Source organism: Chlorocebus sabaeus, chromosome 22 (assembly GCF_047675955.1).
Source record: "Chlorocebus sabaeus isolate Y175 chromosome 22, mChlSab1.0.hap1, whole genome shotgun sequence".
Taxonomy (NCBI): domain Eukaryota; kingdom Metazoa; phylum Chordata; class Mammalia; order Primates; family Cercopithecidae; genus Chlorocebus; species Chlorocebus sabaeus.
In genome coordinates, this window is record NC_132925.1 from 38,988,898 (window position 1) to 39,010,764 (window position 21,867).

Consider the following 21,867-nt stretch of genomic DNA (forward strand, 5'->3'; position numbering starts at 1 on the left):
CTATTCAGCAGCAATTTCATATATATATGTATTATATATAATTTATATATTATATATGTAAAATTTTGAAATCAATGTTTTAATATTTTAATAATACATGCTTATCTCCTCATTGTAGAGAAACTGGAAAATACGTAAATGTTTTAGAAAGAAAAAAATACTTGTATGTAATTCTGTCCCAAAGATGTAACATTTTGGTGGATTTCCTTCTTTTTTTTCTACGTGCATTTTCATATTGTGATTACACTCTGTGTGTGTGTGTGTGTGTGTATACATATATATATGATTTTGTATCTTGCTTTCTTATAACCAAGTCTTTATTCAAGTTAAAAACCCTACATATAACATTTTAAGGCTCTGTAGGTTTTGTTTTGTTTTGAGACAGCGGCTCGCTTTTGTTGCTCAGGCTGGAGTGCAGTGGCACGATCTCGGCTCATTGAAGCCTCTACCTCTTAGGCTCAAGTGATTCTCCTGCCTCAGCCTCCCAAGTAGCTGGGACTATACCACCACGCCCAGCTACCTTTTTTTTGTATTTTTCGTGGAGACGGGGTTTCGCCATGTTAGCCAGGCTGGTTTCGAACTCCTGACTTCGGGTGATCTGCCCGCCTCAGCCTCCCAAAGTGCTGGGATTACAGGCGTGAGCTACCACACACCCTGCCCGTAGTAGTTTATTATATAAATATGCCAGTTTATTCCCTGACTCCATTACTGGACATTTATATTTATGATTGTTTTAATTTTATGAACAAGCCCACAGTGAATATTGTGAGGCATATGGCTCTTTTGTTGTGTAATAATATTTATTTGGAATAAACTCCCAGAAGTAAAATTGCTAGATTAAAAGGTGTGTTATTAGTCAGGACTCTCTTGGTTGTGAGTGAAGGAACTCAGACTGACATTAAAAAAAAAAAAAGTAGGGGGTGATTACTGATTCACAAAAGCAAACTTTGGCAAAGACAAGAAGGGAGCTGGCTTTAGGGAGCTGGGACCAGAGGCTGGAATTTTAACCTTCTGACTTTCTCCTTGTCTCTTGAATGGGGTAGTAGCATTTATCTTAGACATAAATGAAAATAGAGGTAACTCAGTGTCTAACCCACAGTGACAATTGCTGCTCTGTTTTTAGAGCCGGGATTTTGTTCGTGGACTTGCCTTGCCTGGTGGTTGAACTTTGCAGCCCCTTCCTCCTCGGGGCAGCTTCTCTCAATGGCAGCTGTGTTCCCCATGGTTTGTCCTGGATGTCTCCCTTGTGCCATCCTTGCAAGCCCGCGACCAGCGACTCCACCCACGCTCCGGCCTTGCTCCCACTCCCACCGCTCTGCCACCTCCCACCTCAGCCTCCCACCTTGGTGTGAAGGGGCCAGCGCCGAAGACAAAGGAATCTCTGACGAGGTCCGGCTAGTCCGGGAAGGGCGGCGGGGAAGGGGATACTGCTGTGGCGGAGCCCTCACTTCACTCGGTTCCCCTCGAGCGCCCCCCTAGCTGAGGCCCGGCCGCTCTGGGCCTGCTCCTCCTCATGCGCCTGTTGCGGGGCACCGGGTGAGACCCTACGGGGGGCGGGCTCCGCCAGGGGAAGGGGAAGAGGGGCTCCCGCCAAACTCGGCCTGGCCGCGGGGGTCCCAGGTGCCCTCAGCTGGACTCCTTCCACGTCCTCGTCCCCCCTGAACTCCCGTTCCAGCCCTGCCCCCGCCCCCCAGCCGGGAACCGACTCGCTTCTGCCCCGCCCCGGGGTCCGGGCGCCCGAAACGTCAAGGCCACGTTCCCTCTGCTGCAGCTCGAAAGACGGTGGCGCTGACTCTGCTCTGCGCGCCGCAGCTTCCCCCCGCTGCTCCGCCCAGCGGTTTCTGATCCCCTTTCGGTGCTGGGGACCCACACGCTGCGGCAGCGGGAAAGCCCGCGCCCCCGGCCGCTTCCCGGAATGCCCTCGGGGACGGCTGAGTCACTCGGCGCCCGCCCGCGCGGCCACCGAGCCCAGAAGCGGGGAAACCCCAGGGACAGCTGCTGGCCCTGGGGGCAGCCAGCACTCCAGGCCGCTCAGCGCCTCGGACCCGGATGGGCTTTTCGCGCCCCAGGGCTGCGGCCACACCCCGCCGGGCCAGATTCCGCGGGTAGAGAAAGGAGGTACAACCCTGAGAGTCAAGACTTGGGGCTTTGCTTTGCCTTTCTTTCTTTCTTCTTCTTTTTTTTTTAACCACATCCAGGAAGAGGAGAAACCTGCCTCATGACGGGAAACGGAGAGAGAGGATGCATCCGAACTGAAGGACATGGTTTCGGTTGCCTCACCTGACGTACTGTCTCACCTGAGAGAGGGAGGCCGAAGAGGGAGCCAGTGCTGGCTGGAGCAAGCCCTGCCCTCGGAACCTGGGCTGGGGCTGAGCCCTGGGGCTCGACAGCTGTATGGCCTTGGGCAAGTCCTCGGAGCCTTAGATTCTCTGCAAAATGGAAATGATGTTTAACAGAAAATGTTTCTATAACTTTTATGGCTCACTTTTTGAAAAGCGAGAGAGGGATTTTTTTCCCTCCTCGCATCTCAGTCGCAGTGCTGGTTCACAATCAGGCTGTTAACGCGGTTTCCACATTTTCTGTCCTCCCCCTTCCCCTTTCCTACCGGGAATAGGAAGGTGGGCCCCCAAGGAGACAGAGGGTACACTCGTGCCTGGGCGACAGAGCCAGACTCCGTCTCAAAAAAAAAAAAAAAAAAAAAAAAAAGGCAGCACAAGGACCCTTTGCCGCAGAGATTTCTTTTTCCAGGTATCCTAGGTGGGGCTCTCGCCATCCCTGCCATCCCTGCCATCCCTGCCATCCCTGCTCAATACCAAAGGGGTGAAGTCCTGGGACTCTTATCCCTATCTGTATGTACTCCTAGGCAAGATTATTACAGTAGCGCTTTGCTCTCTACTTTTCTTCTTTTTAGAATATACCCTTGTCTAGCCCCTACCCCATCTTCAGGACAGTAAACGTTCTCAACTCACTTCAAACCCTCCTAGCCGTCTAGAACAGTGGCTTACAACTGCAGACCCATAGGAAATGTAGGGCCATCTATGTAATAAATTTATCCGGATGTATTATCACAATTTTAAGGTTACACTTGTCCTTTTTTGAACAGGACAATTCTTTAAGACTGTATGCTTCACAGTTTTAGTTATTTTGAATTGTCCATTCTATTATGAAATATGATAGTTGTTACTGTTGGTTGATGTCCTCTCTCAGAAAAATAAAAAATGAGCAGTTCTAGGTGGATCCCCAAAATCTTTTAAACTCGATCTGTGAAATCCAAAAAGCTTGGGTACCATTGCTGTATTCCACATGCGATTCACATCAAGGTCCCTTGTCCCTCCCAAGGAGATTTGTAGCTATTAAAAGAAACAAACAAACAAATACAAACAACAAAAACCCTTTCGAGAATCAGATCCTCAAAGAATGTTGAAGGATGGACGTGGAAAAACAGAGATTGGGGAGAGGAGCCTTTCTCTACTCTCAACCCCTAGCCTTAGTGTAGGTGAAGGCAGCACAGTTGTGTCTATTCTAACTGGTATTCAGTATTGAGCAAGACTTTTAATGGACTACTCCTTTTGGTAAAACAGAGAATCTATTTTGAATAAGCCAGGATCTCTTGGTCTTTCAGTTTGCAGATCAGCGGAATGGCTAAATGAAGGTGCTATACTTTACTTGAAAGGTGAAAATGTGGTCATTTGGGCAAGCAGTAAGTAGTACTCCTCATGTCAATAGTGGCATAGTGTGGACTTACATGATGCCGTCTTAAATTAGGCCTCATTGGCTAATATTTATTGAACACTCTCAGTGTGTTCGGTGCTAATTAAAATATCTTCAAGTCACAGGATCACTGCCTTCCATAACTAGTGATGCAGCAAGCATCACTATTATACCTACCTATATCGACACAGGTATTGCACATGCATATTCATCTTTTTTTGGTTGCTAAGATAAAATTTTGCTTAAAATTCTGCTTAGTTGTGTGGGAAGTAGAGGAAAGGAAGATTTTTAAATTTGAAATGGTTATCCTAGGACAGGAAACCATCCCAGCTGTCATGCACATTAATATTTTAAAAACACTTTCACATATCATCTCTGTTGATCTTCCCAGACCCTGTGACTCTACAGGCTGATTTCAGAGATATTGTTGTTCCCCCTTTACTGACAAGATATTTTAGTGGCTTGCCCAAGGAGGCTTACCTAAGTCCGCACTGCTGGGTCAGGAGTCTGCCCTGGGTCTGCCTCCTCCTACTCTCGCTGCTGCAGTCCTGTATTCTGGGAAGGCCTCTGTGGGCCAGTCCCAGAGCCTTTGAACCAGGGGAGAAAGGGTGGAGAGGAAGCATGCTTCTACTAGTTCTATATACCCAAGAATCCACCTCAGGCGGGGAAGAAATTACTTAGCCTGAAGGCGGACTATTTGACAACTAGGGCAAAACAGTGGTGAGAAGAAACTGAGGGAAAGGAGAGAGGAGCTACCAGTAATTTTCAAACTTTGCTTAATATTAGAATCACCTGGGAAGTTTTTAAAATTTTTTTTTGATGCCTAGCTCTCACCCATACTGATTAAATCAGAATCTCTGAAGGTGGAACTAGGATTTTTAAAAGCTTCCCAGGACTGGGCACGGTAGCTCATGCCTGTAATCCCAGCACTTTGGGAGGCTGAGGCTGGTGGATCACCTGAGGTCAGGAGTTCAACACCACTCTGGCCAACATTGTGAAACCCTGTCTCTACTAAAAATGCAAAACATTAGCCAGGTGTGGTGGCGGGTGCCTATAATCCTAGCTACTCAGGAGGCTGAGGCGGGAGGATCGCTTGAACCCAGGAGGAGGAGGTTGCAATGAGCTGAGATCATGTCATTGCACTCCAGCCTGGGCAACAAGAGCGAAACTCTGTTTCAAAAATAACAATAATAATAATAATAAAAGATTCCCAGGGTTTTAGAGTGTGTAGCTACATTTGAAGACAAGTGGCCTACAGCGATTCTCAGATTTTTGTGTGCATTTTCAATCACCTGTGGATCTTGTTAAAATTAGGGTCTGGTACAGTCGGCCGAGGATATGACGTGCTACTGTACAGATCCAGAAAAAGGAAACCCTGGGTGCTCGGTGGTCAGAAAGAGTTTTGTGAAGGAGAACAAGTCAGGGTGGGCTTTGGACATTGTGTAAGATCTAATACTTAAGAAAATATAAGAGCATATTCCCGTCTGGGAAATGAGACAGAGGCCTAAAGGTGGAAATACCCAATGTTTCAGGGGACTGTGCTAGTCCAGTATAACTGATGGGGAGAAGTTTTTCAGAGATCTGATTTTCCAAATTTAGCACTTGGCAGTTAACTAGCTATTGTTTTTGGTGCATTTGTGTTCTTCCCTCTTCAAGACCTTGGTGTTCAGAAACCTGTGTTTTAGTGTGTTTTGCCATACATGATACTAAGCATTCAGCGGGTATTCAGAACAGACTGGAATCTTGCATTTGTATCTGCTATTCCCTTTATGTTCTGCCAGATACTTACCCTGATCATTCGCTGATTTCCTTTGTGGCTGACACCTCAATGTATGCCAGGTGGGTTGGCTCATGCCTGTAATCCTAGCACTTTAGGAGGCCAAGGCAGGTGGATTGCTTGAGCTCACAAGTTCAGGAGCAGCCTGGGCAACATGGCAAAACCCCATCTCTACAGAAAATACACAGAATATTAGCCAGGCATGGTGGCAGGCTCCTGTAGTCTCAGTTACTCGGAGGCTGAGGTGGGAGTATGGCTTGAGTCCAGGAGGCAGAGGTTGTAGTGAGATGAGATGGCGCCACTGCACTCCAGCCTGGGCGAGCCAGACCTTGTCTCAAAAACAGAAGCAAAACCAAAACACCACAACAAAAAACCTCACTGTCACTTTCTCAGTGGAGCTTCCTTTATTTAAATAGAATTTAAAGGGGCTTGACCACTCCATTTAAATTGCAACATCAGCCAGGCGCAGTGGGCAGTGGCTCACGCCTGTAATCCCAGCACTCTGGGAGGCTGAGGTGGGCGGATCACCTGAGGTCAAGGAGTTTTGAGACTAGCCTGGCCGACATGGTGAAACCCCGTCTCTACTAAAAAATGCAAAAATTAGTTGGGCATGGTGGCATGTGCCTATGATCCCAGCTACCCGGGAGGCTGAGGCTGGAGAATCGCTTGAACCCAGGAGGCGGAGGTTGCAGTGAGCTGAGATCATGCCACTATACTCCAGCCTGGGCAACAAGAGCCAGACAATGTCTCAAAATAAATAAATTAATTAATTAAATAAAGTAAAATAAATTGCAACATTCTCTTTCTCCTCCCCCACCTCTCCCACGCACTTCTTCTTGCTTTAGTCTTCCCTTTAGTGTTTGTCACCAGTTCATTCATATTTTATCTTGTATATATTTACTTCTTTATCTTATTTACTCTCTGTCCCCTCCATTAAAAAGCAGGTCCACAGGAGCACAGAATTTTGTTTGTGTTTGTTCACTGCGGGTTCCCCAGCGCCTAGAACAATATTGGATACTCCACAATTATGTGTTGAATGAATGAACACTACATATTGAATTGAATGCATATTACTTTTGATGTTACCAGCACAAGTGAATTCAACATTCAGGGGCAATAGAAACCGAAATAATCCATCTTGCTACTGTTTCATTTTAGAAGAGACACTTATAGCACTATTTGGTCATTAGATAGAAACATTTTGAATAACATGTTCTGGAAAATAAATTGCCTTCCCAAGGATCAGAAAGTTGTTTTTAGACGTCTCATATTAGAAATCCAGGAAAAATGTTTGATTTAAAAAATCAGATTAAAAAAATTAGTTTAAGAAAATCTCATAAAGCTACCAATAATTAGGTTAGCTTGATATTGAACTATTTTAAAATATAATTATGGCACAAGTGAAGGGAAAGAGTAAATGCCACCTAGTATAGCAGACTATGTGCAAATGAGACATTAATGGCGGGGGGGAACCTAATCTAAGAAGACAGTTCTGATGGTAGATTAACTGGTGGATTGTGGAATTTGGGGTTGGAAGGGACTGTGAAGGTTGGAGGGTCCTGATGCTTGACTCTCTTGTCTCTGCATGGACATCTCCAGTGATGGGAAACTCCTACCTCACAAAGCAGACGATTCCATCTGTGAACAGTTCCAAATACTGGAGGGCCCTTCTTTCTTTTGAGCAGTCAGCAACATCCTTATACTGGTTTTAGAGCTACCTGTTAGCTGCTATACTGGGGAATTCCGTTCTTCTTCTGGACAGCATTTCAAACTTTGAAGATACCGATTACATCCCTTTTCCTCCCTGCCTTCCCAAACCCCTATATATCACCAGAAACTCCTTTTTCTTTATTTTTTTCTTCTGAGACAGAGTCTTGCTATGTTGCCCAGGCTGCAGTGCAGTGGCGCCATCTTGGCTCACTGAAACCTCCGCCTCCTGGGTTTAAGCAATTCTCCTGCCTCAGCCTCTGGAGTAGCTGGGATTACAGGCACGTGCCACCATGCCCAGCTAACTTTTTGTATTTTTAGTAGAGATGGGGTTTCGCCGTGTTGGCCAGGCTGGTCTCGAACTCGTGACCTCAGGTGATCCGCCCACCTCAGTCTCCCCCTGCAAAGTGCTGGGATAACAGGTGTGAGTCACCACGCCTGGCCTCCAACTTTCCTTAAAGCCAAATAATCTCAGCTCCTCAGTTTTTCTACATAGGTTTAGGGTCCACTCACCTTCTGGGTCACACTCCTCTGAACATTTCACATTCCTCTGAAACTCCAGTTTACCTATGTCCCTTATAAACCGTGTCCCCAAGAATGGAATACAATGTTCCAGGTGTGGACTAAGGAGTGCAGAGAGTAGCATTCTCCTCCCTCTTTCCAGACACTGTGCTTCTAATGCAGCCTTAGACACATCAATGTCTTTATCAGCCACATCACACTTTGGACATAGTGTGCTCCCTGTTGTCTGCCATAGCCAGGAGGACAATGAGTTGTGTTTTCAGAGATGAAAAAGTGATACTCAAAATGGAAAGCACATTATATGACATTAAATATAAAATATTTATAAGATATTTTTAAATTGAATGTAATGTTTGCTTGCTACTTTCTCAACTTTATTTATTATTAGAAAGATACGGGCTTTGGGATCAGACAGGCCTCGGAATGAAAACTATCTTGACCCTTTCTAGTTATGCAGCCTCAACCTCTCTGTACTTCTGTGTTTTCATTTATTAAAGGAGATAATACCCACTTTCCAGGATTGTTGAGGAGAGGAAATGAAACCATGTAACTAAATATGTGGTATATGATAAATGCTTTAAATAACTCCTAGAAAAATAATAATCATTGTTATGATTCTAAAAGGTAACTATTAGACAATTAAATCACCTGTGTTGGAACCTCATGACATGATCATATAGCCATCTCATGTACCTTGGAAGGGACCTGAAAGTCGTAGGGTGAGGCAGTCTGTCTGAGAATGCAAGTGAGTCCAGTGCGCACAGTCCCCAAAGGCTATCCAGAACTGGAGACTTTAGAAGTCCCTGCCACTTTGCTGCCTTCTAGATCGTGCTGGCCAATGGCCACCAAGCTCATCTTTCTTCACGGTTTATTCTCTTGAGCCACATGTCAATATAGCCTGCACCAAGTTATCTAGAATTGCCCAACATGCCATTTCATGACCAGAACTACACGCACATGCCACAAAAACACCACAGGCTCCTGGAAGTCCTCTGTAAAATCTTTGGCGCCTTTGTGAGTGGGAGCAGCTAAAAAGGAAACATTCAGGAGGTATTGAAGGAGAGCTAGAAAATACAGAACACTTTTTGCAATGGATCTATACCTGGCTGGGATCCTTTCTTTGTGAACCTGCAGAAGTTCTGAAAAGAGAAGTTCTCTTTCCAGTTTTCTCCCCTCCTCCTTTGCAAGGCCCCAAATCCAGCTATCCATAACCTCCTTCCACGGAGTCTCCAGTTATAAACAAAGGCCTCTCACAGGGCCTTCCCACCCCCAGCCAGCTGTATCCAAGGTTACAGTGGGGAACTTCGAAACAGGACTTGGCTCTCAAACAGAAGATGCCCTGCCTGCCCGCTCACAGAGCTCACGCTCATTCCACAGTGCCCAGTGAAAGGACAGACTGTTCTGTGACTGAACCATGAACGTATTGAGAGGAGTCTGTCTGCAGTGTCCCCACGAAAGTGTTATCCAAGCCTCATTGTGTGAGTCCTCATTGGTGCTGAGAAACCTGGCAAATGAAGACCCTGTCTGGGTAAACAAACAAAGAGGCTGAAGAAGTCAAAGTGGAGAAGAGAATGAGGCTGTGTCTATGCGGAGTGAGTTTCCACTATCATCAGTGACTCCATTAGCCAGTTGCTTCATAAAATCAACTAGTGTGATAGATATTTCCATTCAATCGTCTGATTGTTTGAACTGATGTAATCACCCCAGTTAGTGTTGTGGAGAGAGCCTTCAGGAAAAGAGCAAATGAGGCTCAAAGGCAGGAGCTGCAGTTGGGAGAATGTAGGGGGTGGGATTTGTACATTTTCCCAGGTGCCTCTTCTTATCTTTAGTGGATCAATTCAGCTATCCTAGAGAACCCAGAACAGCCAAAGCTGCAGAGAATGGCCTGGCTAGATCTACCATTACAAAGCAGGGTGATGCCATCGGCTCAGCGTGCGGGCATCTAGGAAAAACCAGCCATCTTGTATTCCATACCAATGGCATGATTATCCCGTGACCCGATGGTCTGTGTTGCAATGGCCAGGAAATCAGACAGGGTGTGCATTCCTTCGCTGGGATAAGAACCATGACTCCTGGCTCTCAGTGGCTTTGTTTGTTTTTAGGGTTATTTTGTGGTTGTTTACAGTGTGGATGGTTTCTTTTCACCATCACTTAGTAAACTCTAGTTTTGGAACCATAAACCTGGATTTATTATTATATTAGAGCTAATTTTCTGGTGAGCCTTAAGCAAGTCACCTCCTCTTGGAATCCCAGCTTCCTCATCTACACAGTGAGGAAAATGGAGATTGTCTCCAAGTGACTGTCAGCTAGAGCCGTCTATGGTTCTGTGGGAAGGGCCCTTGCCCTTTATCTCTTTATCGTTTACCCACACCACTTAGGAGAAACTATAACTAAATGGGCTTTGAAATGCTTTTAAATAGACTGTTGCATACACACATTATGCATAGGAACAGACCTGTTCTGTATATGTGCGATATATTTATAAAGTGTGTGCCTTTGAAAGCATTGAAAATAATCTCGGCTGTCAAACTCTTGCTTCACCAGGGTGCTTTCAAGCTGCTCTCCTCCTTATCAATGGCTCCTTCAGATCCACCACGCTGCACATTCTTCAGGAGGTGGCATGGCTAGTGGTGGGAGTGAGGTTGTTTATAATCTTTCAGATTAAAATGTCATTGGGTGCTCCTCTGAAACTGCTGACATGGTTCAAATGTCCACTTCTGATGGTCTGCCCTTGATCAAATCTTGAGTTCCAGGGGTACTTGGCTAAGACCATAGGGTCCACAAATCCGCCCCAGAGTCCCCATGCTAAATAATTAAACATTGTTTCAGCCCTGAATCACATTTCTGTAGCACTCCATGATTCAGATGAGATAACTAATGTAGTTTACATGGTTGTATTTGGGAAAAAAAGACGATCAAAATCGGCCCTTTAATTACTTTTCTTCTGTGTGTACGTATAGTATATGTTCTGAACAATTTGAGAGAAAAGAATAAAAATGGAAGAGGTTAAGTGAAGCCATATGAATTACTTTTAGACTTTAAACTTAAAAATACTTTAAATTTTAGACAAAACAGGGAAAAATAAAACTCTGACTCCATGTTGGATTTTCAAAAGGAGTGAGGGAAGAAGGTGTGTATATAGTACCTGCAAACTCTCATAAATATTCATGAGTCCTGGACTAGAATGAAAATCATCAAAAACATTCTGAATCTAATTACAAAAAGAAAACAACTCCAAGAGCCCTAAATTCACTATTTCCTCTGGCTTTTAATGTATTCAGGCATAATCACCTCTTCAAACATTTTGAGGGACTTGAGATTGATAAAATATGATTTAATAAGGACAAAACAATTTTAGCAGGATTATGAAAACCAGGGCTCTTTTAAAGTTTGACTCAGAAGAAACCCCATAGGGCAGCTAATCCCAGCCCAACCCAGTACAGGAATCCTGGACCCGGGAGTCATCCAGCTTCTGCTCAGCTTCTGCAGTGCCTGACTTCCTGCACCGCCTCACTACACGGCCCGTTCCCTTAGGTGAAGAGCTCCATGGGACTGACAGTCCTTTCTACTACTGAGCTGAACAGCCTCTGTCATTTCTGACTTTGGGTCCTGTTTTGCTTTCTAAGTCACAAAGAGTATGTTTCCACCTACTTCTGCTTGAAGCCCTTTAATTATTTTAAAAGTTATTACTTCGCCTCTAGATTTCTCTTTTCCAGGTTAAATCCGCCAGCTCCTTCAACCATTCTCCAAATGAGCTAGTGTTTAGGTCCTCTGGATTCTCTTCATCGTCCTCTGGATTCCTTGGTTTTTTTTTTTTTTTTTTTTTTTTTTGAGACAGAGAGTTTTGCTCTTGTTGCCCAGGCTGGAGTGCAGTGGCATGATCTCGGCTCACGGCAACCTCTGCCTCCCAGGTTCAAATGATTCTCCTGCCTCAGCCTCCCAAGTGGCTGGGATTACAGGCACCCGCCACCACGCCCAGCATATTTTTGTATTTTTAGTAGAGATGGGGTTCACCATGTTGGCCAGGCTGATCTTGAACTCCTGACCTCCAGTGAGCCACCCACCTCGGCCTCCCAAAATGCTGGGATTACATAGACGAGAGCCACCTCACCAGCCAGATTCCCTGTATTTTAGGATGTGCTTCTACAAGCTGTAACCAATCCTCCAGATGTACTCTCACTGGAGCGGAGTGCACAGCGCTCTCTTTCTTTCTGTCTCTCTCTCTCTCTCTCTCATACACACACACACACATACACACAAACACACGCACGCATGCACGACTTCCAGACCTATAGTGGTACTCATTACTCATGCAGCCTGGCTGAGTGATCCTTTTTTTGGCAGCTTTGCCCAGCTGCTCACTCATGTTGACAAGTAGCAGGCAATTGTCATGGTCTTTGTCCCTGACTTCCTGGCAGTGCTAAGCAGAGGTCAAGGTACTTTCACAGTGATAATGAGAACTTCCATTTACTAGTCCCTCCTCTGTGCCAAGCACTATACTTGAAGTATAGCAGATATTATTTAATTCAACCTATTAGGTAGATACTGCTATCTTCATTTTGCTGTTGAGAGCAGCAAGGTTCAGTGAGGCTAAAGAACTTGCCTAAAGTCATACAGAAGACTAAGGGCCAACTTGGATAAGAGCCCAGGCTCATCAGATTCCAGAGCCCATGCGTCTTCTATTGCATTGTGCTGTCTTCATCAAAGGTACTGTTTGTTCCATATGTTGGAAATACTGGACCCAAACAGCCCAACCCAGCATTCTGGTTTGAACCAGGCATGTTTGTTGGAAAGAAATGTTGCTCTTTCTTCTTCAAAAAGGGACTCTGAATTTTCGTTAATATTAATTTTCCACTATGAACCTATTATCCGTGGATGTATCCTAACTTTTTGAGAAGATATTTATGTTTTCTAACTGTTGTACATTTCTGGAAGAGCCAAGATTAGCAGCTCCCACTAGCATATTACCCACTGTATAAAGGAGCATTTCTTTAGTGTCTGAAGTTGTTCTGATTGTGCTGTAGTACTAGAATTTGTTCATTATGTTTACTCCAGCTATATTCTTTTAAAAAGTATTTCGTCTTTTCTGAGCTTTTTTCTTAAAACATGTGATAAATGTTTATTTTAGAAACTCCTACTTTATTATCATATTGGAGAGATGCCTAGCTTACATTTGTGTAGCACTCCACAGCCTTTGTAATCCGTGCCTCCCCACACTTTTCCTTCCCAGCACTTATTACCTCCATTGACAGGCAAGCTCAGGGAGGTGAAGTGACTTACCTAAAAATTCAGAGTCAGGAAGAGGCAGAACAGAAACAGGATAGAACCTAGTTCTGACTCTAACCATTTTATTCCTTTCATTTCACAATGCTGCCTCTTGATTCTTTGTGCTTTCAATTATTACACCTCATTTATGAGAAGTGTTTTATGACTGCTACTTTGTGAGAAGTTAAGTACTGAAGTAAAATTGAAATAAGCTGCCAATCCTGCTCATTAAATGTGGTGGGAGGTTTAAATGACACTGCCTGCTTTAGGTTTGGTCTTTGTTATCACCAACAGTCTCAGAGTCACTGATCAAGCCTGGCACATGTGCACAGCACCATGGAGGAGGATATGACCCAGATGTGCCCTAGATAGTGCCTCAACTCCTTTACAAACAAAGAAGAGTGGAAGTAGGCTCCCAGAGGGGGGACTGATGCCCAGGGACCCCCTTCCCCCAGGCACAGTGAGACCTCTTGCCCTTCCGGCACCTTGCTGACCTCCCTTACTGGTGTCCCTGACACTTCATCTCCCGGCTCCCCCTCATCTCCTGTTTGGCTTGCCGTCTTGGCCCCCACTCCAGCCCCCACCCTGCCCTTTTGGCCTGGCTCCTTGGCAGGGCTCCTGTCGGACCAGACACTTGCGTGACTGCTGGTGCCTTTGGCTGGGCTCCCTTATCCCTGAAGACTCTCTTCCTGGCTTCAGACCCTCACTGGGAACCCAGACGCTGCTTCTGGAAACATCCAAACAGTAGCTCTCAGCTCCCTGGTGAGATGCTCTTGACAAAGGCCAAATTTCCCTGTGATTAAGGAGCTCCAGCCTTGGGGCTTTGTGGTCCCCTAGAAGTCACGCCTTCTGGGCCCATCTTCAGGTCGGGTGACCCATATAACTTATCATCCAAGTTGGGGCACCTGAAGAGTACAAGGGAGTGCTGTTAATAATTTCATCTGCATGATAGGAATAAACAAGGACCATCCCTGGCCAGTAGGGCTATGTTCTAGGTTGTAGTCAGCCTGACTCTCCCATTGAACAACGAAGGTCCACGTTTATTGGAGGCTGACTCTGCACCAAGCACTGCATAAGCACTTTACAAGCACGCATCGTTCATTTAATTCTTACAATAATCTTCTATGTGTAATGTTGCCCTTATTTTACAAAGGTAGAAACGGAGGCCCAGATAAGTTAAGTAATTTGCTTGAGGTCACATCAATTAAGTGGTAGGCCCCCGTCTGACTCTAAAGCCTTTACTTTTCAATCCTCCTTTTGTGTCCTGACCAGTAAGATAAAGGAATCAATAGAAATGAAACCTTCAGTGGGGAGACAATGGAGATAGTCTCCAAATTAAAAATGAGTTACGCTCTAGAAGAACACTTGTATGTTGATTGCTCAGAATTTGAAATTCATTTTCCCATGGGAAAAAAAAAAGATCTAAAATGGTGGTTAGGCTCCAAGCCCAGCCAACAGCAGTCTATGCAGACTATAATTTCACTGTGGCCGTCTCCTCTATGTAATACTGAACTGGCATGGGAAACAGAAGCCATAGATTCCTATCGTAGTTTTTTCACGTACTCGCTGTGTGACTTGAGACAAATTATTTAATCTCTCTGAGCCTCAGTCTTATCATCAAAATTGAGATAATGTCTAGCTTCTAAAAAGTGCAAGAATCACAGGCGATAATGTACATAAAGTCTTTTAAAAAATAGCACTTATCACCTTGTAGGAACTGACCACCATTTATGACATTGCCAGGATGCAAGCCAAGTTTTGGAGAACCCTAACCCTAACTCAAAGTGGAGACATAAACTCCTATGGGATGGATGGGCTAGCGGGAGGATGGATGACCAGGCCAGGGCAGGCCAGGGGACCTCTGTGGAAATGTGTTCTCCTTGGTGAAGCCAGTGGGCCTGTGAGAAACATAGGAAGAGAATGGTATCGGGGAGGAGAACACAGGCTTCCACAGGGATTTGGGGCCCAGTTAGGCGAAGAGGAGTATGTGGCAGCCACACAGCAGTGGGGGTCTGCACTCTGAGGAGCAGGGGCATTGGTCTGTGGCTGCAGGGTAAGATAGTCTCGGGGGTGGTGTCTCCGCAGCTGTCAGGAGCTGTTCTAGTTCTGCAGTTGGAAAGAGCAGCAGACATTTGTACCTAGGGATTGTTCCTGGTTCAGGAAGACAGCCACTCTGCAAATGGGCATGAAGAGCTCCCCGAGTGCACAGGGAATCTAGATCCTGGGTTAATTGAGTTTAAAAACTGTTTCTGGCCGGGAGCGGTGGCTCAGGCCTATAATCCCAACACTTTGGGGGCCAAGGTGGGCGGATCACTTGAGGTCAAGAGGTCGAGACCAGCCTAGACAACATGGTGAAAACCCGTCTCTACTAAAAATACAAAAAAATTAGCCAGGTGTGGTGGTGGGTGCCTGTAATCCCAGCTACTCGGGAGGCTGAGGCAGGAGAATCGCTTGAACCTGGGAGGCAGAGGTAGCAGTGAGCCAAGATCATGCCATTGCACTCCAGCCTAGGCGACAAGAGTGAAATTCCGTCTCAAAAAACAAAACAAAAATACTGGTTCTGTGTAAGAAGTCTACAGAAGAGTCATTTAACTATGTAGAAGGCTTTATTTCATTTGAAATGGCTCTTGACTTCCTAAAATGGTTTTCACCTTATTTTTCAAATTCTTAAAATTTCTTATAAGTCCCAAATTAGACTTTTTTCTACATATAAGCAATTTACATCAGCCAGTCGCTAGATGGGCCATAGGGTAGATCTACACTGACTGTGTTAGCAGGGATGTACCAGGTTGCAGCAGCGGGAGAGGGGCACCTTGCATGCCCAAAATAAGGGGATGTGTGGTCAGCAGAAAAGTGAAAAATGACAATAAAACCAACTAAGAGTGGGTTTTAATCACCAAGCACTGGTAATTCTAATATTGACAGTGGTAAAATATTCCTCCCCACAAAATCTTTTGTTGGTCTAAGTTCTAAACAATTGCTGCATTTACTGCTGGTTTTATTTTTAATCTTATTGAGATATCATTAACATACCACACAGCCACCTATTTAAAGTATACAAGTCAATAGTTTTTAGTATAATCACAGAGCTGTACAACAATGACCACAATCAATCTTAGAACATTTGCGTCACCCTAAAAAGAAACCTCATACCCATTAATAGCCATTTCCCATTCCCTCACCTTCCCACCTACTCCCCCAGCTCTAAGAAACCACGAATCTAGTTTCTATATTTATAGATTTGTCTATGCTGGACATTTCATATGAATGGAATCATCTGGCTTTTTGTTTCTGGCTTCTTACACTTAAACAATGTTTTCAAGGGACATACACGTTAAAGCTTGTGTTGGTACTTAAGTCCTTTTTATTGTCTAATAATATTCTATTCTATGGATATACTACAGTTTATCCATTCATCAGTTGATGGACATTTGAGTTGTTTTCCACTTTTTGGCTGTTGCGAATAATGGTGCTATGAACATTTGGGTACAAGCTTGTATGCAGATAATATGTTTTTATTCATTTAAGGTCTATATATGCCTAGGGCTAGAATTGCAGGATCATAGGGTAACACTGTTGACACTGTATTGACATTTTGAGGGACTGTGAGTTTTAATAATATGTATGCAAATATATTTAGCATATTAGTACACTTTTATTATTTATCCTTTAATAAACATGGATTAGTACATTTTCATTCCTTGTCCTTTAATAAATGCTGTATCAACATTGGATGTTACTTGGAGAACTCCTACCCATAGTGACATCCATGACCAGGTAACACAAGGGTGTTACATGGATGTTACTCCTAGTTGAGTCCCAACACATGTCCACGTAACACGTGGACTCAACTAAGTGTTCATTTAACAATTAGCTCATACTCATTTAAATAGTGTGACCTTGTTTCAGGTGCAGTGTGTGTTTCTAGCTCCTGCAGTACTACATATTCCTGCATTTAATCAGCAGATGTGAAATAAACAAAAATAGCATAGTAAATACAGAAAGAATCAGAACTCAAGTCATTATATGACCACTTGAGGTTTTTATTTGTGTTTTAAACTTAAAACAGTGACTTGGGATGCAAACTTCAAGGTATGATATTTTTGTTTCATAAGTACAAATTTTAGTTAATATGTGAAATATTTGACTGAGTATCTTTAAAGTAGAATTCTTTTTTAATTGAAGCTCAGAATTCAAAGCTAAAAAATAGAATTTTATTCAAGTTAAGCTTGAAAAGAGTTTTAGTTTTAAAATAAAACTAAAAAACAAAATCAGAAAATACCAGTGATTGCTGTTATTGCATTATACACTTATTACTGAACATAAATCCATTCTGTAGAGGAGAGTAGCATTAAAAATCATGTGTTCCAGATGTCAGATATGCTAGGCCTGCCACTGTGTATGAACTCGTACAAGATGACCAAGTTATTTAGGAAATATTTCTTGCATTGAGTAAGCTTAAATTGATAGAAGAAAATGGAAGCAGATTGGCAGAGTGGAAGGAATTCCTGGCTAAGTTATATGTTTAGGGAGCAGTTCAGAGTCATGAATTACTTGGGTATATCAAGACTGAATGAGAAGTGGAAATTTGGGGAGTTTGAATAAGAGGGTAAACCTGGGCCTAGGTCTGGAGTAGGAAGAAATTTGAGATTCATGAACAAGACAGCAACTTTGGTGGGGGAGAGCTAGAGTTTCATCATTTTGGCAGCAACACACAGCATGAGTGGGAACAACAGAAGACCATAAAGAAAGGTGAATTATAAGGTTGGTCAATAATTTCAGGCATTAGCTAATGACATTCTCCTTGAGGGTCGCAGTTACGCAGAAGGAACAAATCAAAGAGATCTTATAAACAACACAGTAAAGATGTCTATTTTCCCCTAAGTTAACTATAAGTTTAATGCAATTCTTATCAAAATCCCAGCAAGGTTTTTTTTGTAGATATAGATAAGCTTATTCTAAAACATATATGGAAAGGCCCTAAAATAGCTAGAACAATCTTGAAAAAGAAAGATAAAGTGGGAAGAATCACTCTACTCAGTATCAAGACCTACAGTATAAAGGTGGTGTCCTATTAGCAGAAGAACACATAGATCAATGTAACAGAATAGAGAATCCATTAACTCCCCCTGACCCCCCGCATCCCCGACCCTGCACAAGTACAACCAACCAACTTTTGAGAGAGTTGTAGAAGCAATGCAATGAATGAAGAAGAGCATTTCCAAAAAATAGTGCTGGAACAACTAGACATTCCTAGGCCAAAAAAAATGAACCTTAATGTAGACTTTATTTTTTTATTTTTATTTTTATTTGAGTCAGAGTCTCACTCTGTCGCCCAGGCTGGAGTGCAGTGGCGCAAGCTCAGCTCACTGCAAACTCCGCCTCCTGGGTTCACGCCATTCTCCTGCCTCAGCCTCCCGAGTAGCTGGGACTACAGGAGCCCACCACCACGCCCAGCTAATTTTTTGTATTTTCAGTAGAGACGGGGTTTCACCGTGTTAGCCAGGATGGTCTCGAGCTCCTGACCTCGTGATCCACCCACCACGGCCTCCCAAAGTGCTGGGATTACAGGCGTGAAGCACCACACCCGGCAAGACTTTATACCTTATATAAAAGTTAGCTCAAAAGAGATCACAGACTTAAATATAAAATGCAAAACTATAAAACTCTTAGGAAAAAAAAATAAGGAAAATCCTTGGAATCTCGGCCCAAGCAAAGAGTTCTTAGACTTGACACCAAAAGCATGACCCACAAAGGGAAAAACTGATAAACTGGACCTCATCAATGTTAAAAATGCACACTGCAAAAGACCTTGTTAAGAAGCGGAACAATCAGATAACAAGAGGAAGAAAATAGGTGCAAACTGCACATCCAACAAAGGACTAGCATATGGAATATATTTAAAAAACTTTCAAACCTCAGCAGTAAAACACGAACAATCTAATTAGAAAATGTGCAAAAGACATAAGCAGACATTTCATCAAAGAAGATAGACAAATGGTAAGCACACGAAAAGATGTTCATCATCATCAGCCACTAGGGATATGCAAATTAAAACCACAACGAGACACATGCCATTTGGTCATTTCTGATTTGCCTGGGCCACACATTTATGGCACACACAAAGGGTCTAGTGTCTAGAAATTAATAGTTTATCCAGGAAAAGAGCTTAGCTGATACCAATGGCTATCTCTTAAAGTGACTTGTTCCCTTCTCATTTTGTCATCAAGTGTTCTAATAGTATTCCCAAATTTGAAGATCCACAAAGGTCTCCAGAGGTCACTCTCCCAAATGCCATGTCTAAGTCCAGCAGGATTTAGTGACCAATTACATATAGGAGTAGCTCAAGTGTCTTTGAAAATTAGCACCCTTTGACCTTACGTGGGGCAGAGCCTGGGCCACTTGCCAACTGTATGATGTGACAAGACATATTTCTTTGAGATTCAGTTTCCTTCTCTTAAAAGGAGAATGACAGTTCTTCCCTTACAAGGTCTTGTAAGAATTAGATCAAACACCATGAATATGAGGTACCCAGCCTAGTGCGCAGTGTGGTTGTGGGTGCTGTTTCCATGCACAAGCCAAGGCTGTGGTCTCCAGGAAAGATTTAAAAGTGAGTCTCTTTCCGGAGTGATTTAATTTTGTTGACCATGTGGCTGAGAATATCTGAAAAAATCCCAAATCTATTCTTCTGCCTTGCTCTTCTTTTAAGTATGCTAATGTTTGTCTGAACACATATCTCTTTTTTTTCAAAATGTAAGATCACTTTAGCTATACCTGACTTCTTCCCGTGCTCACTCAGCTGGCCAGAGGAGCTGAGCAAATGTCTGCGTGAGCTTTCCTTCAGTGTGTGCGTTAGCGTGGGAAATATCATGGGATGTGTTTTCTCACCCAGCAGAGCCTGTACAGAGAAGATAACCATAAATATTTGCTGAATGAAAAAAAAATGAATGAGTCTTGATGCTATAGAGGAGTTGGGAGTCAGGAGTCCACATATATTCTCTTAGCCAGGAGGATATTTGGAGTCAAGGACAGCAGATAGTCAGGGAGGTAGGGCACATAGTTTAGTCTAGGTAGAGTTAGACAGATGGTCATAAAGGTCATGGAGGAGAGGATGCATCCAACTGAGGAATCCTGGAAAAGCTTCAGTGAGGACATGACATTCATGGTTGTCGTAAGCTGGTGTTGCTGTTGCAGATGATAATAATAATAGCAAACTAGTATGTAACACTTTTTATGTCAGGCACTGTTCTAAGTACTTTCCACAGGTTAACTCATTTAATCTGCTCAGCAACTCTGTGAAGGAGTTACTATTATTCTCCCAATTTAACAGATGGGGAAGCTAAGGCACCAAGAGGTTAAGAAATTTGCTCAAGGTCACATAGCTTGTGAGAAGAAAATCTCCCCAGAATTAGCATTATGAACCCTTGCAATACGTTTCTAGTGAAACCAAGGGAGTTCCATCTGCTCTGATAACAGTATGACTCCTATCTTCTTAAATATGTATCTATAAACATGGGCAGTTGGACTTCACAGGGCTTCTATATATACTCTTGTTGCACACTTAGAATGGTCGTGGTAACTTGCAGTAAAAAATGCATCGCTGATACTATGTAACAACCAAAGATATGTGTGTAAGACATTCCTGCTACCTCTCAGGGGTCTCCCAGACATCCTGTCACTTTTTTTTTTTTTTTTTTTTTTTTTTGAGACCGAGTCTTGCTCTGTCACCCAGGCTGGAGTGCAGTGGCGTGATCTCGGCTCACTGCAAGCTCCGCCGCCTCCCGGGTTCACACCATTCTCCTGCCTTAGTCTCCCGAGAAGCTGGGACTACAGGCGCCCGCCACCACGCCTGGCTAATTTATTTTTTTGTATTTTTAGTAGAGACGGGGTTTCACCGTGTTTGCCAGGATGGTCTCGATCTCCTGACCTCGTGATCCGCCCGCCTCGGCCTCCCAAAGTGCTTTTTTTTTTTTTTTTTTTTTTTTCATATGGAACGCTTCATAAATTTTCATGTCATTCTTGCGCAGGAGCCATGCTAATCTTCTCTGTATGGTTCCAATTTTAGTATATGCGCTGCCCAAGTGAGCACGCCTCTCACTTTCTGACATGAGACTTACAAGTTCTGGGCACTCCTAAAATGTTGATCAAAATGATAGCAGACCACAGGTCACAGCTTGTATCTAACCTAGTCCCCACCACCTTTTTTTGTTAAGCTCATGGTTGTTTTACTTTTTCATATTCATGGCCACATTCCTCAAAGTAGAGTCCCTCTCTGTTTCACAACCTGCTGTGACTGTGTGTTTGTGTTTGTGTAACAGAATGTGTGTTATGGCTGTGTGAGCTTTGAAAGAGCAGTTATAACCTAGGCCCCTCAATGATTTTTTGTTAATGAGCCCTGCATCCTCATCCAGCTCTAGCAATGCTTTGCTAAAAACAGACTGAGGTCATTCATGTGTAAATGGAAATACACCAAGAAAAAAATTAATACCAAATGTACATCAAGATCAAAAGAAAAAATAAATTTCTCAATGGACTACTCAGAGCTATGCAGAGACCATTGGTTACTGCTGCTTCCCATAAAATTGAAATTCAGAGCATGTTTCAGTAAGGTTCTTAAAAAGGCTGGGACAAAACCAGAGACTGTGATTTGAGAATCCCACAAGGATGACGGCCCCCAAAACTGGCTGCATCCTGAATTACACAGGGAATATGTACCCACCCAAAACTGTAATACATGCCAAAAAAAAGTAAGAGCCTATGGAACTCAGGGCCTAGAACCAAAACATTTTCATTTAAAGACAAATACAGGCCAGGCGCAGTAGCTCACGCCTGTAATTCCAGCAGTTTGGGAGGCCGAGGTAGGCGGATCAACTAAGGTTGGGAGT

At 43.6% G+C, this 21,867-nt stretch overlaps 1 protein-coding gene and 1 non-coding gene across 3 annotated transcripts in view; one reads left to right on the forward strand and one right to left on the reverse strand.

The window, feature by feature from the left end:
- The window catches only part of ARHGAP31 (Rho GTPase activating protein 31), a 122,745-nt gene that overhangs the window by 27,504 nt on the left and 73,374 nt on the right, over positions 1-21,867 (forward strand). The gene's annotated exons all lie outside the window — the stretch shown is intronic.
- On the reverse strand, positions 20,965-21,071 carry LOC119625974 (U6 spliceosomal RNA). Its single transcript, XR_005242187.1, has one exon. It is a non-coding gene; the product is annotated as a U6 spliceosomal RNA (small nuclear RNA).